This window comes from Gobio gobio (genome assembly GCF_949357685.1).
Source record: "Gobio gobio genome assembly, chromosome: 1".
NCBI classification, from domain to species: domain Eukaryota; kingdom Metazoa; phylum Chordata; class Actinopteri; order Cypriniformes; family Gobionidae; genus Gobio; species Gobio gobio.
The window spans coordinates 71,297,847-71,310,736 of NC_137097.1; positions in this window are offsets into that span (position 1 = coordinate 71,297,847).

The following is a 12,890-nucleotide window of genomic DNA, read 5'->3' on the forward strand; positions in this document are numbered from 1 at the left end:
ATCTAAAAATTCTTCCATATGATCGTGTGTATTATCATGCTGTCAATATTGCTCAATAACAGTTGAAATAATCTGCAGTGACGTAAATATAACAACAATAGGTAAACGCTTCAGTGTATCATGTGCTTCTACTTTATCTTTACTCAAATCATGTTTGGTGGTGATGCTGTTTCAGTTTGTGTGTGTGTGTTTTTTAATAATTTAGTAGAGAGAGAGAGAGAGAGAGGTAGAGATTGATTGATTGAAAAGTATCTTTTAAAGGTCCCCTTCTTCGCGATTCCATTGTTCAAACTTTAGTTAATGTGTAATGTTGCTGTTAGAGCATAAATAATACCTGTAAAATTATAAAGCTCAAAGTTCAATGCCAAGCGAGATATTTTATTTAACAGAAGTTCCCTTTCAAAGCCTACAGCGAACGGCTGGCTTGGACTACATCCTGGTACTTCCTTCTTTAATTACGTCAGTAGAGCAGTAGAACAGACTAACCTCCGCCCACAAAGAAACGCGAAAAAGGGGGCGCGGTCTTGTTGCTGTCCCACGTGGAGAAGCGGACGGTCGCGTGGAGAAAAGGAACTGTTGCGTTGAGTGTGTTTATCGCCATGTCATCGAGACGCTGTTATTTTCATCCAGGAGTCAAATCACCTTTGTTTGGCTTTCCCAGGGACGCTGTAGAGATTATTGAACGCATACATCTCTCCGTTAAGAGGCGTGACCTTTCCAACGTGCGCTAAGCTGCTGTCAAATTACAACACAGGAACCGCTTTCACGTGCGCTAAGCTGTGGTCGAATCACAGCACAGGAACCGCTTGCACAATCAGAACTCGTTACGTGTTTCTGAAGGAGGGACTTTATAGAACAAGGAAATCACCAGCCGTTTTTAGGACAGTGGAAACAGCGGTATACAGATAAGTAAATAGTGTGAAAAATACTGTGTTTTTTTACACGCGAAACATGAACACATGTTATATTGCACACTGTAAACACAATCAAAGCTTCAAAAAAACACGAAGAACGGGACCTTTAATTACTTTAAGTGACAAAAAACATAACAAAATTACAATATTACAATATTACATCACATTTTCAATTCACATTTGATTTTTTTTTTATATTTTTTTTATATAAATTATTAAAATGATAAAAGCAACTCTCCTTCATCATCAACAGTACAAAGAACATTTTTAACAGCCCATTTTTTTATAAAAGCCTGTAAATTGTTAGTCAACTTGTGATAAGCATATTCAATTTTGAGTCGAGCTGCTAATAGTCCTATAAAGACACCATTAACCTCTTTTGACCCTCTATTCTGGATCATATTTTTCCTTGAAATCCATATAGAAAGTTTAGCCACACCAAAAACAAAATTCATCAGAACATGTTTGTGTTTTTGCTTTACAGAATACTTTGGTCCAAAAACAAACAAAACAAAAGAAAAACATTCTCCCCAAATCAAACACCACTGTTCTAATAAATTAAATAACACTCCTAACCTATGACATCCACAAAATAAATGCACCAAAGTTTCATTTTGGGTACAAAAAGGACAGTCCACCCCTTGACTGGGATCTAAATGTGCTACATGTTTATTAGTGGCTATTGCCCCATGTATTATCCTCCATTGAAGGTCTCCTGTCCTTTTATCAATTGGAAGTTTATACAAAGATCTCCAACAGCCTTTTACACACTGATCTGGGCCAAAAAAATCTAACCACCTCGATGCTTTCATTCCTTCCAGAGATCTCATATGGAGTACCTTTACACACAGAATATAGGTTTGTTTCTTTCCCAGTTCTTCAAAAGAACCTAGTTGCACATTTGAAAAAGAAAGAAAACCATTCTCTGAACACAGCCTTTCTTCCACCGTGGGGGAAACATCAAGAAAAGGGAAAATGTATTCACACCCATCCTCCCATTGACCAATGACATCAGAATCACTAGCAAACTCCTTTAGTGAATGTGGCATTGACTCACAGACCTCTTGCACTATTTTTTGAATCAGTCTTTCCGATCTTATATTGGCTAATTGCCCCAACTCAACTAGAGATGAGTGCATCGCCTTAAAGAGATGGCCTAACTTTGTGCACCCTGCCTCTCTCAATGCTGAACGTAGGCTTGCAGACTTTAAAGACCTGGCACAAAAAAGTTCATTATAAAAAAGTGGCTCTTCAAAGATCCACATACCAGGCAAGGCAGTTGAATCTCTTGATACTTTCAAAATCTGCCATGCCTGTAAAACTGAGTCATAAAAAGAGGATAAACCTCCCAAATCCACTTCCTCAGTTTTTAGCAGAAAAAGTTGCTTGTTGTAACCCAGCCTCCCTGCCTTCTGAAGAAGCATCTTCGCAGTTTCATGCCATCTCAAACCATTTCCATATAAAAATCTCTGTGCGGTCTTCAATCTAAAAGTCACTATACGTGAGGATAAGTCAACAAGACCCTGGCCCCCCTCACAAAGAGGAAGATAAAGGGCTGCAGCTCTAATCCAATGGCAGTCTGACCAGAAAAAATCCACCATTTTCTTTTGTAAACTTTGAATTAAAACGTTTGGTGGATTTAAAACCATAAATTTATGCCAAAGCATGGAAGCAACCAAATTATTGATCACTAATACACGTCCTCTGTATGACATCTGGGGCAACAACCATCTCCACTTTGACATTTTTGCACACACCTTCTCCATTATTCCCTCCCAGTTCTTTTCCTGAAATTGTGGTGTGCCAAAAAAAATACCCAACACTTTTAACCCATTAGTTCCCCATTTCAAACCTCCGGGTAAAAGTGGTATCTTTTCTCCTTCCCATTTTCCAACTTTTAAAGCCTCACTTTTATCCCAATTGACTTTTGATGAGGAAGCCTTCTCATAACACTTCAAAGCCTTTATAATTGTACATACATCATCATCATTTTTAACAAATACACTAATATCATCAGCATATGCTGATACAACTAAAGAAGAGTCAAATTTACAGCCTGGTAAAACGAAACCAGTCATATGATTCCTTAAAAAACACAGAAGAGGTTCAACCACTAGCGAATAAAGCTGTCCAGAAATAGGACAACCTTGCCTTATTCCTCTTTCTACTGGTATTGGTCGACTAAGCCCTCTTCCCACTTTAACCATGCATGAAGCACTCTTATAAAGAAGACTTATCCAGGCTATAAAATTCTCTCCGAAACCAAAAGCTTTTAAAACAGAAAACAGAAAACTATGATCTATTCTGTCGAAGGCTTTCTCTTGATCCAGGGATAAAATTCCAACATTCTGATCATACACTTTACACACATCTAAAACATCTCTCATTAAAAATAAATTATCCATTATGGTCCGATCAGGGATACAATAGGTTTGGTCCATATGTACAAGTAGACAAATATAAGGCTTCAGCCTATTAGACAAAGCTCTAGAAAGCACTTTATATTCAGTACATAAGAGCGTAATAGGTCTCCAGTTCTTAATTTGAGTTAAATCTCCTTTTTTAGGAATTAATGTTAACACAGCTCGTCTACAAGAGGTTGGGAGTAAATTTTCTTGAAAAGAACTCACCAAAACCTTATGCACATCAGGTCCTATAATTTCCCAAAAATGTTTATAAAAGTCAATACTGAGTCCGTCTATTCCTGGTGAGCGCCCTGAGGTCAGCTGATTAGCAGCTATAGTGAGTTCCTCCAAACTTATTTCTTTGTCCAGCTCAGCTTGTTCAGCTCCACTTAGCTTAGGAAGACCCTCTAGAAGTTCTTGAACACAGTCATCATCACACTGCTCCTTTCCATACAATTCTGTATAAAAAGCAGTAGCGCATCTCCTCATCTCCCCTCCATCTGTTGTTACATGTCCATCTGGACATCTCAGACATGTCATGCGATGATCTTTTACATTAGTCTTTTCCAAATTGAAGAAAAAAGTACTTGAAGCATCCATGTCTTTTAATTGAATATATCTTGACCTCACTAGGGCTCCTTTAACTTTTTCTTGCAGCAAAGAACTCAGCTCCATCTTTTTCGTTTTCAAAACATCATTATTGCCAGCATCCCCACCATCTGAAAGGCTGTTTTCAATCTGTCTTATGGACTCCTCAACCTCCTTTATAGCCTGTTTTAACATAACAGAAGAAAAATAAGTATATTGTTGACAAAAATTTTTAATTTGAGCCTTTCCAACTTCCCACCACCTATTTAAAGACTCAAAAGAATGTTTTTTTTCTTTCCACTTTTGCCAAAAAAAATTGAAATTCCCACAAAAAAGTTAATCTTGTAGCAATTTATTATTAAAATGCCAGTAAGATCTATTAGCGTCTTGTTTCAAAAGAATATTCACAATAATAAGATGATGATCAGAAAATCCAACTGGTCTAATTGCACTATCAGTCAGCTTCGATCTAAGACTCTGTGACAAATAAAATCTATCTAATCTAGCTGCACTCACTCTTCCATCTAAAATTTTGACCCATGTATATTGTTTTACATTTGGAAACTTAATTCTCCATGCATCTATTAGATCAAACTGACCCACTAAACTTTTTAAATTTTTACTAGATTGTAAATGTGGCTCCTCACTAAGCCTATCAATATTAAAATCAACAGTACAATTCCAGTCTCCACCTAGAATAAGATAATCAACATCATTTATTTCAAGAGCTTGTTTTATATTATTGAAAAAAACTATTCTTTCAGTCCCGATATTAGGGGCATATATATTAATAAAACAATAAATTGAACCATCTATATTGGCCTTGACCATTTGCCCTCTACCGATTACTAAATCACAGGAGCTTAAAACATTAACTTTACCAGAAAACCATATTGCTACCCCTCCACTAACATTACTCCCATGATTTAAGAAAAGTTGACCACCCCAAGATAAACCCCAATCAACTTCATCTTTCTTCGTGCTATGGGTTTCTTGTAAAAATATCACATCAAGTCTATTAATTTTGACTATCTCCTTAACCATTTCTCTCTTCTGTCTATCCCTCCCACCATTTATATTTAAAGATCCCAGTCTTAAACTCCCCATAGAGAAAAAGAAAAAGAGGGACAGACAGAGGAAAAATAGATACAAAAAGTGCAATGAGATCAAGGCTGACATCACTTATTTTTTACTAAAACTTTTTTGCATTTTCTAGTTTTATTTGATCTGGTTGTCTTTTTCACTGCCGTTACATGTTTCCTCAACCGATACCGCTTCCGTTCATCTAATAACTCAAAACTAACCATCTTTTGCAATATTGCGACTGACCTAATAAATTTTTCTACATCATCAAAGTACTCATCCACCTTTACAGACTGCCCAAACGTTTCATCCAGGAAATTATTAATTTCCTCTAAAGAATACAAATCTTTCAACCTATTTGGTCCATCAAATCCTTCTCCATCTGACTCATCCTGTTCCATCTCTTCAGCATCACTTTCCGCTTGATTCCCATCATTCGAAAAAGAAAACACTTCCTTCTCCAAAGTTGCAGCTAAAACATTCTGTTCAAGGTGCTCACTTTCACTAGTTTTCTCCTCTGTGTTTTCAACATCTTTTGAAAACAACACCGCATTTTCAACAGAAAATGACGGCCCCGGAAGACTATCCTCTCCTTCCTTCACCAACTCCACATTCTCATTAACTGCACCATGCATTTGTTCTCCCTGAGTAGTAGACTTACTAGAAGGTGAAGTCACTTCTTGCCTAACAGCATCATACACTTGTTCAATCTGGCTTTCTGTGCGTTCGACCTGTTTTCTGTGCGGACACACAAGACGCTTGTGCCCCACATCCCCACATTCAAAACATTTCATGCTTCCTGAATTGGCATACACAGTATAATATCCTCCTTCATACTTTACCTTAAATGATACATCTAAAGATTGTGTTGGAGAATCCAGGAACATGAACACTTGCCTGCGAAGCGAGATGACGTGTTTTAAACGCACATCTTTACACCCAAGAGTCACCATCTTAAACCCACTTGCAAATTTGCCAAACCTACGCAATTCTTGTTCAATTAATTCATTGGGAATGAAAGGTGGTACACCCGAAACAACAACTCTAATAGACGGCACTGATAGCGGAGAAACTTGAACAAACATATCATTAATAAATATACCACTTTCAACCAGCTCATGAACTAAGCGCTCCTGTTTCATAAAAACAACTGCAGCTTTATTCATACGGGACGCGTGAGATATATTGTCAAAACCAACCTGTTCACCTACTGCAAGCAAAGCTTCTTCCATCGTAACACCAGGATCAGTGACAAAACGAACCCCGTGTCCAATGGACAGCGGCGGCGTCACGGAGGACGCCATTCCGCCGCGAAATACAAAACAAATGTCCTCAAAACTCTTTTTTTTTTTTTTTTTTCACCCAATTCAAAAAATAAATGATGTCTTACCTTTTCATCCACGTGAAGGAAGAGAAAATAAAAGCGATCACCACAGCAGTGTAGCAAAATTTAGCAAAGCCTATCTCTCCATTCACATCCACTCACTCACTCACTCACTCACACACCAATGGAAACCGGAAACCGGAAGCCCGAGAGAGAGAGAGAGAGAGAGAGAGAGAGAGAGAGAGAGAGAGAGAGAGGTTTAAACACACCTTTATTTTAAAACCAATTATAAACAAACATATTCATTCACCACAATATGATGATAAAATGATCATCCACCACAAAAAACGAAACCAAAAAAATAAATAAATAAATAAATAAACAAAACCTAAAAATTCAACACCAATTCATTTTCATAGACAGTACATAAAACATGATTTATCCCCCACATTTCCATAAAAAGGGGTAGACGCCCAACCAACTTGTAATATGCGTATTCCACTCTTAGACGAGAACCCACTAGGCCCAAAAACATAAAAATTGGATTTACTGCACCTTGCCCTAATATCTTGTTTTTCCTGGTTTTCCAGATTGCTAATTTTGCATTACCAAATAAGAAATTAAGCAAAATCAAAACATTCTTTTGCTCAACAGTATACTTTGGACCAAAGATAAACAACTGAAAAGAAAACTTTTCTCCCAAAGATGTAACCCACTCTGTTAACAAGGAAAAAAGATCCATCAACCTTGTACACTGCATAAACAAATGACAAACAGATTCAATCTCTGCACAAAAAGGACAACCCACACTAACATTAGGATCAAGATGCACCACATGTCTGTTTGTAGCTATAGATCCATGTACAATCCTCCACTGGAGGTCACCCGTCCGCTTGTCAATCGGACGTTTGTACAGGATACGCCAACTACCTTTAGGGGAAGAATCAGTCCCAAAAATATCTGTCCATTTCGTTGAGAGGACCCCAGTCAAAGAGCGTAAATTAGACACCTTAACACAGGTGACATACAGGGCTTTCTTTCCCACTGTCTCAAATTCATCCATTTGTGGGGTTTTAAAAGACAGTAGACATTTCTTCTCTTCCTGCCAGTCCCCCACAGCAGCTTTTACAGTCAGACAGGGAAAACCATACTCGAATCCACTTCTCCATCCATCTATTATAGCTGGGTTATCCAAGAAAGAACGATAGATAAAGTCCAGTTCTCCAACCACCTCTGTGGTGAGTTTTTGTAATATTCGTGTTGACTTAATCCCAGCTTGCCTGCCCAATGATTCCAAACTGGTGTGTAGTATATGACCCAGCTTTGTGCACCCAGCAGACAGTAAACGTGTACGCAAAAAAGCTGAGGATAAGAGTCTCGAAGGCAGAAAAGGGTTAAGAAACAAAGGTTCCTCCAACAGCCACATCCCAGCAGGTACTGCAGGTGATCTTGAAAAAGCAAAAACCTTCCAGGCTTCCAGGACAGATTTGTAGAAAGCAGTAAGATCTGTAAGCTCAGTCTCTTCTAGCTTCATCAGAAACAAATGCTTATCAAGTCCCATTCCACCAGCTCTTCTCAAAAGTACCACTGCAGTGTCAAACCAAACACTCTCGTTGTTATATAACAGTCTCTGGGCAGCTTGTAAACGGAAAGTCATTAATCTGGACCTGATATCCACCAAACTGTGGCCTCCTTCTTGTATCGGGAGAAACAGTACAGAAGAACGCACCCAATGTTGTCCGGACCAGAAAAAGGTCACCAACTTTCTTTGTACTTCTTGCACCAGTCCAGCAGGTGGTTGTAGCACATTAAATCTGTGCCACAAGGTGGAAGCAACCAGATTATTTACAATCAAGACTCTCCCCCTATAGGATAGTTTGGGTAGCAACCAAGTCCAGCGAGACAATCGGGTGCAAACTTTCTCCATTACACCCTCCCAATTTAACTTCTGAAACTCATTTGAACCAAAATGAACTCCCAAGATTTTTAACCCTTCTTTGCCCCACTTAAGCTTCCCTGGCAGTAATGGTACACAACATAAAGTATCTTGACCTGCCCAAAAAGCGTCACTTTTATCCCAATTAACTTTTGCTGATGAAGCCTTCTCATATAACTGGAGGGCTTCGGACAGAGCATTAATATCCTTCCCATTGCCAACCAACACAGTCACATCATCGGCATAAGCAGTAAGAGATACATTTACATTTAAAGTCATATTTGGTATTGAAAACCCACATATAGTCTTTCTTAAAATGGAAAGTAAGGGTTCGATGGCAATACTATACAGCAACCCAGACAATGGACAACCTTGCCGTATTCCCCTTTGGACAGAAATTGGTTTACTCAAATCTCCCCCAACTTTTACCATACATGAAGTACCGGCATAAAGAAGTTTTATCCAATTTAAAAAACCTTCTCCAAAATCAAAAACTTTAAGTAAATTAAATAAGTAACTGTGATCTACCCGATCAAAAGCTTTTTCCTGATCAAGGGCAATTAATCCAACTCCTAAATTAAAAACTTTACAAATGTCTAGTATGTCTCGTACTAAAAACAAATTATCCATTATTGACCTATTTGGTATGCAATATGTCTGATCTTTATGCACTATTGTATGTACATATTTCTTTAACCTGTTAGCAAGACATTTTGACAAGATCTTATATTCTGTGGTCAATAAAGAAACAGGCCTCCAGTTCTTTAACAAAGACAAATCACCTTTTTTAGGAAGCAAAGAAAGAACAGCACGACGACATGTAACAGGCAAAAATCCATCTTTGTAACATTCACAAAATACCTCATAGAGATCAAGACCAATAAGGTTCCAAAAGTGTTTATAAAACTCTGATGTCAACCCATCAACACCAGGGGAACGCCCCGAGCTGAGCTGTGTTGCAGCAGATGTAAGCTCCTCGAAAGATAAAAAAGAGTCCAAAGCAGTCTTTGAATCAGAGTCCAGTTTAGGAAGACCTTGAAATAACTGTTCAGCACAGTCCAAGTCACAATGTTCTGCAGTATATAAACGGGAATAAAAATCTACTGCATGACGACGCATTTCTGAAATGTTTGTGGTAACCCTTCCATCAGGCAGACGGAGGCAAGCCATTTGTTTGTGCTGTGCTACTGAACGTTCCAAGTTAAAAAAATATGCACTTGGGGCATCCATCTCATTTACTGAGACAAAACGAGACCTCACCAAGGCTCCTTTCACCCTTTCATTTAAAAAGGACCCCAATTCAATCTTTTTTTGTTGTAAACAATGAGACAAACCAGGATCATGTCTCTCCAACAAATCTTTTTCAATTGAATCAATAGATCTTTCAAGAATTTGAATAGCTTTTTTTGTCATATTTGTGGAATTGACAGTATATTGTTGACAAAACATTTGTATTTGTGTTTTCCCAATTTCCCACCATTGTCTTAAATTTTCAAAAGTATGTTTAGTTTTTTTCCAACATTCCCAGAAAACCACAAAATGTTTACAGAAATTGACATCTTGTAATAACTTTCCATTAAAATGCCAGTGTGAAGATTTCCTTGAACACTGTGACAAAACTAATGACATAAAGACCATATGATGATCTGAAAACCCCACTGGTAAAATTGAGCACTCAATGACACGATTACTAAGACATTTAGATATATAAATTCTGTCCAACCGAGCAGCACTCACTCTATTTTCAGATACCTTTACCCAAGTGTATTGTCTAGCAGTATTGTTTTTTATCCTCCACATATCTAAAAGTGCCGTTTCTTTTACTAAATTGGACAAGTAACTAGAGGATTGCATATGAGGTTCCTCAGAAGTTCGATCAATGGTAAAATTTTCTGTGCAATTCCAATCTCCCCCGATTATCACATTGTCATTATTGTGACACTGTTTCAATATTCCACTTAAAATCCTAAAAAAGGTCATCCTCTCATGCCCTACATTTGGTACATAGACATTTATAAAACAAAAAAGAAAACCTTCAATTTCAGCCTTCACTAAAACAAGACGACCTTTTATAACTTCTTCAGAGCTTAAAATATTAGCTCTAGTTTCTGGAGAAAAAAGAATGGCCACACCTGCACTATAATTTGTCCCATGACTAAGTATCTGTTGACCCTTCCAGCACATTTTCCAATCAATTTCATTTTCTGCATCACTATGAGTTTCTTGAAGCAATACAACATTTAATCTTTTTAGCTGTATACTTTCCAATAACAAATCTCGTTTATGTCTATCCCTCCCACCATTAACATTAATGGAGCCCACCCTTAAATTATCCATATATGTATTTAAGAGGAAGAACGACAGACATAACAGAAAGGGGGAAAAAGTAAGAAACACCATGTGATGCATTTCTGATCAGTTATTCAAAAACCTTTTTTTCCTCCTTTCCTACCCTTTCTTATCATTGTAAGATGCTTCTTTAACCGAAAACGCTTCTTTTCACTCAAAAGATCAAAACCAACTGCTTTCTGAAGGACTGTAACAGACCTAACAAACTTCTCAATATCCGGAAAAAAATCTTTGACATTCACCTGTTTCCCAAAAGTATCATCCAAAAAAAGATTTATTTCCTCAAGAGGATATAAGGACATTTCCTTTTGAAAATCTCCCTGTAAACTATCAATATCAATAGAATCTGTTTCATCAGACATGGCATCAATAGTGTCATTGTTTGTACAGCTTAATGACCCACTCAGATGAATTTCACCAGATTCCTCAACATTATAGTCACTTTGCTCAACGTTACTGTTCTCCGCTACATTAACAGTATTTCCAGCTGTGGCCTTCTCATCATTACCGCTGCGCGAGCCGTCACTAACGCTGCACTCAGCTGACTGTACCGGCACTTCAGGCGCCGCTTCAGAGATGACGCGCGTTACCGTTCCAGTATCTATTTGAAAACCAGAATGACCTGCGATTTCATTATCAACAACATTTTCTGAGTTGATCCTAGCATCAACCTCCCCCTCTGAAACAACATGTTTCGCTGCTCCTTGCTCCTTATGTGGACAAGCAATGCGCTTATGGCCGATGTCACCACAATCAAAACATCGCAAATTACCAGTAGTCGCATAAACCATATATGATCGTCCTTCATGCTTAACACGAAAAGAAACATCCAAGGAATTTTCTGGGGAATCCAAAAACATATATACTTGTCTTCTAAAAGACTGAACATGTTTTAAAGACGGGTGTCTGCAACCTAAGGAGATCGTTCTAAACTCACTAGCAAACTTGCCGAATCTCAATAATTCACGTTCCAACGCCTCACTAGAAATGAAAGGCGGAACATTTGAAATTATGATTTTACTGGAAGGTGCGTAAAGCGGTGTAACTTGCACGAGATTCCCACGTATGACAATGCCATTTTCGATCAACCTGCTAGCAGTATTTTTCTCCTTAACGAACACAACAACCGCTTTATTCATTCGAGAGGCAGAAATAATACTTTCAAACCCTACCTCATCTCCCACTGCCACAAGAACCTCCTCCACGTTAACTCCATCGTCAGGTACACACCGCACACCATGCTGTAAGGATAGAGATGGCGTCTCTTGAGACGCCATCCTATCGCACAACTTTGTTGCGCTCAAACGTTTACTAAAACTGTCAAAAACATGCAAAAGAAAAAGAAAATGTGAGAAAAAAGAAAAAGATATTATAGAAAAGAAAAGAAAAAGAAAAAGAAAAGAAAAAAAAGAAAAAGGAAAAGTTTTGCAGCTCGATTCTCACTCGACGCTACTCTCACCCCAAAGCTCCCAACATGCAAAGCGAGAGAGAGAGAGAGAGAGAGAGAGAGAGAGAGAGAGAGAGAGAGAGAGAGAGAGAGAGAGAGAGAGAGAGAGAGAGAGAGAGAGAGAGAGAGAGAGAGAATTTTGAATTTGAAAACACCTTTATTACAATTTATAAAGGTTCCACACAAGTTCCACACAAAATATTAAAAACATCTATTTAAAAAAGAGAAAAAAAGAATATTACATAAATTGAGTAAAATAAAGGTTGTCATCTACAACAAAGCATAACGCTCCTCCATAACACCAAACATCCTCAAACATTGCAACACATGAAGTAGCTTTATAAAAACTAAAATCAATCAGCAGTCTTGATTTGACCATGGCACAGAAAATGGACACAAGATTAAATTCCTGATTTTTTTCAATTTTATCTTTCCTACTCATGTAGATTGCCATTTTACTTTTTCCCAAGACAAAATTTAACATCTTACACTCTCTCTCTCTTGTCCTTGTATATTTAACACCACAAATAAAAATTTGCATTGAAAATTCTTCATTAAAAGACTTAAAAAATGTTTGTAAAACCTCAAATAAAGGTTTAAGTCTATTACAATGCATAAAAACATGAAAAACAGTTTCCCTTTGTGAGCAAAAAGGGCATTCTTGACTTACATTAGGATCCAACACAGATATGAAGGCATTTACAGCAACAATACAATGTAAAATCCTCCACTGCAAGTCTCCAATTTTTTTAACTAATGGTGGCTTGTAAAATGTTCTCCAATTTGGCTTAAAAATTTCATTCAAACCTAAAACATTTCGCCAAGGTGTATCAGTTTTCCCATT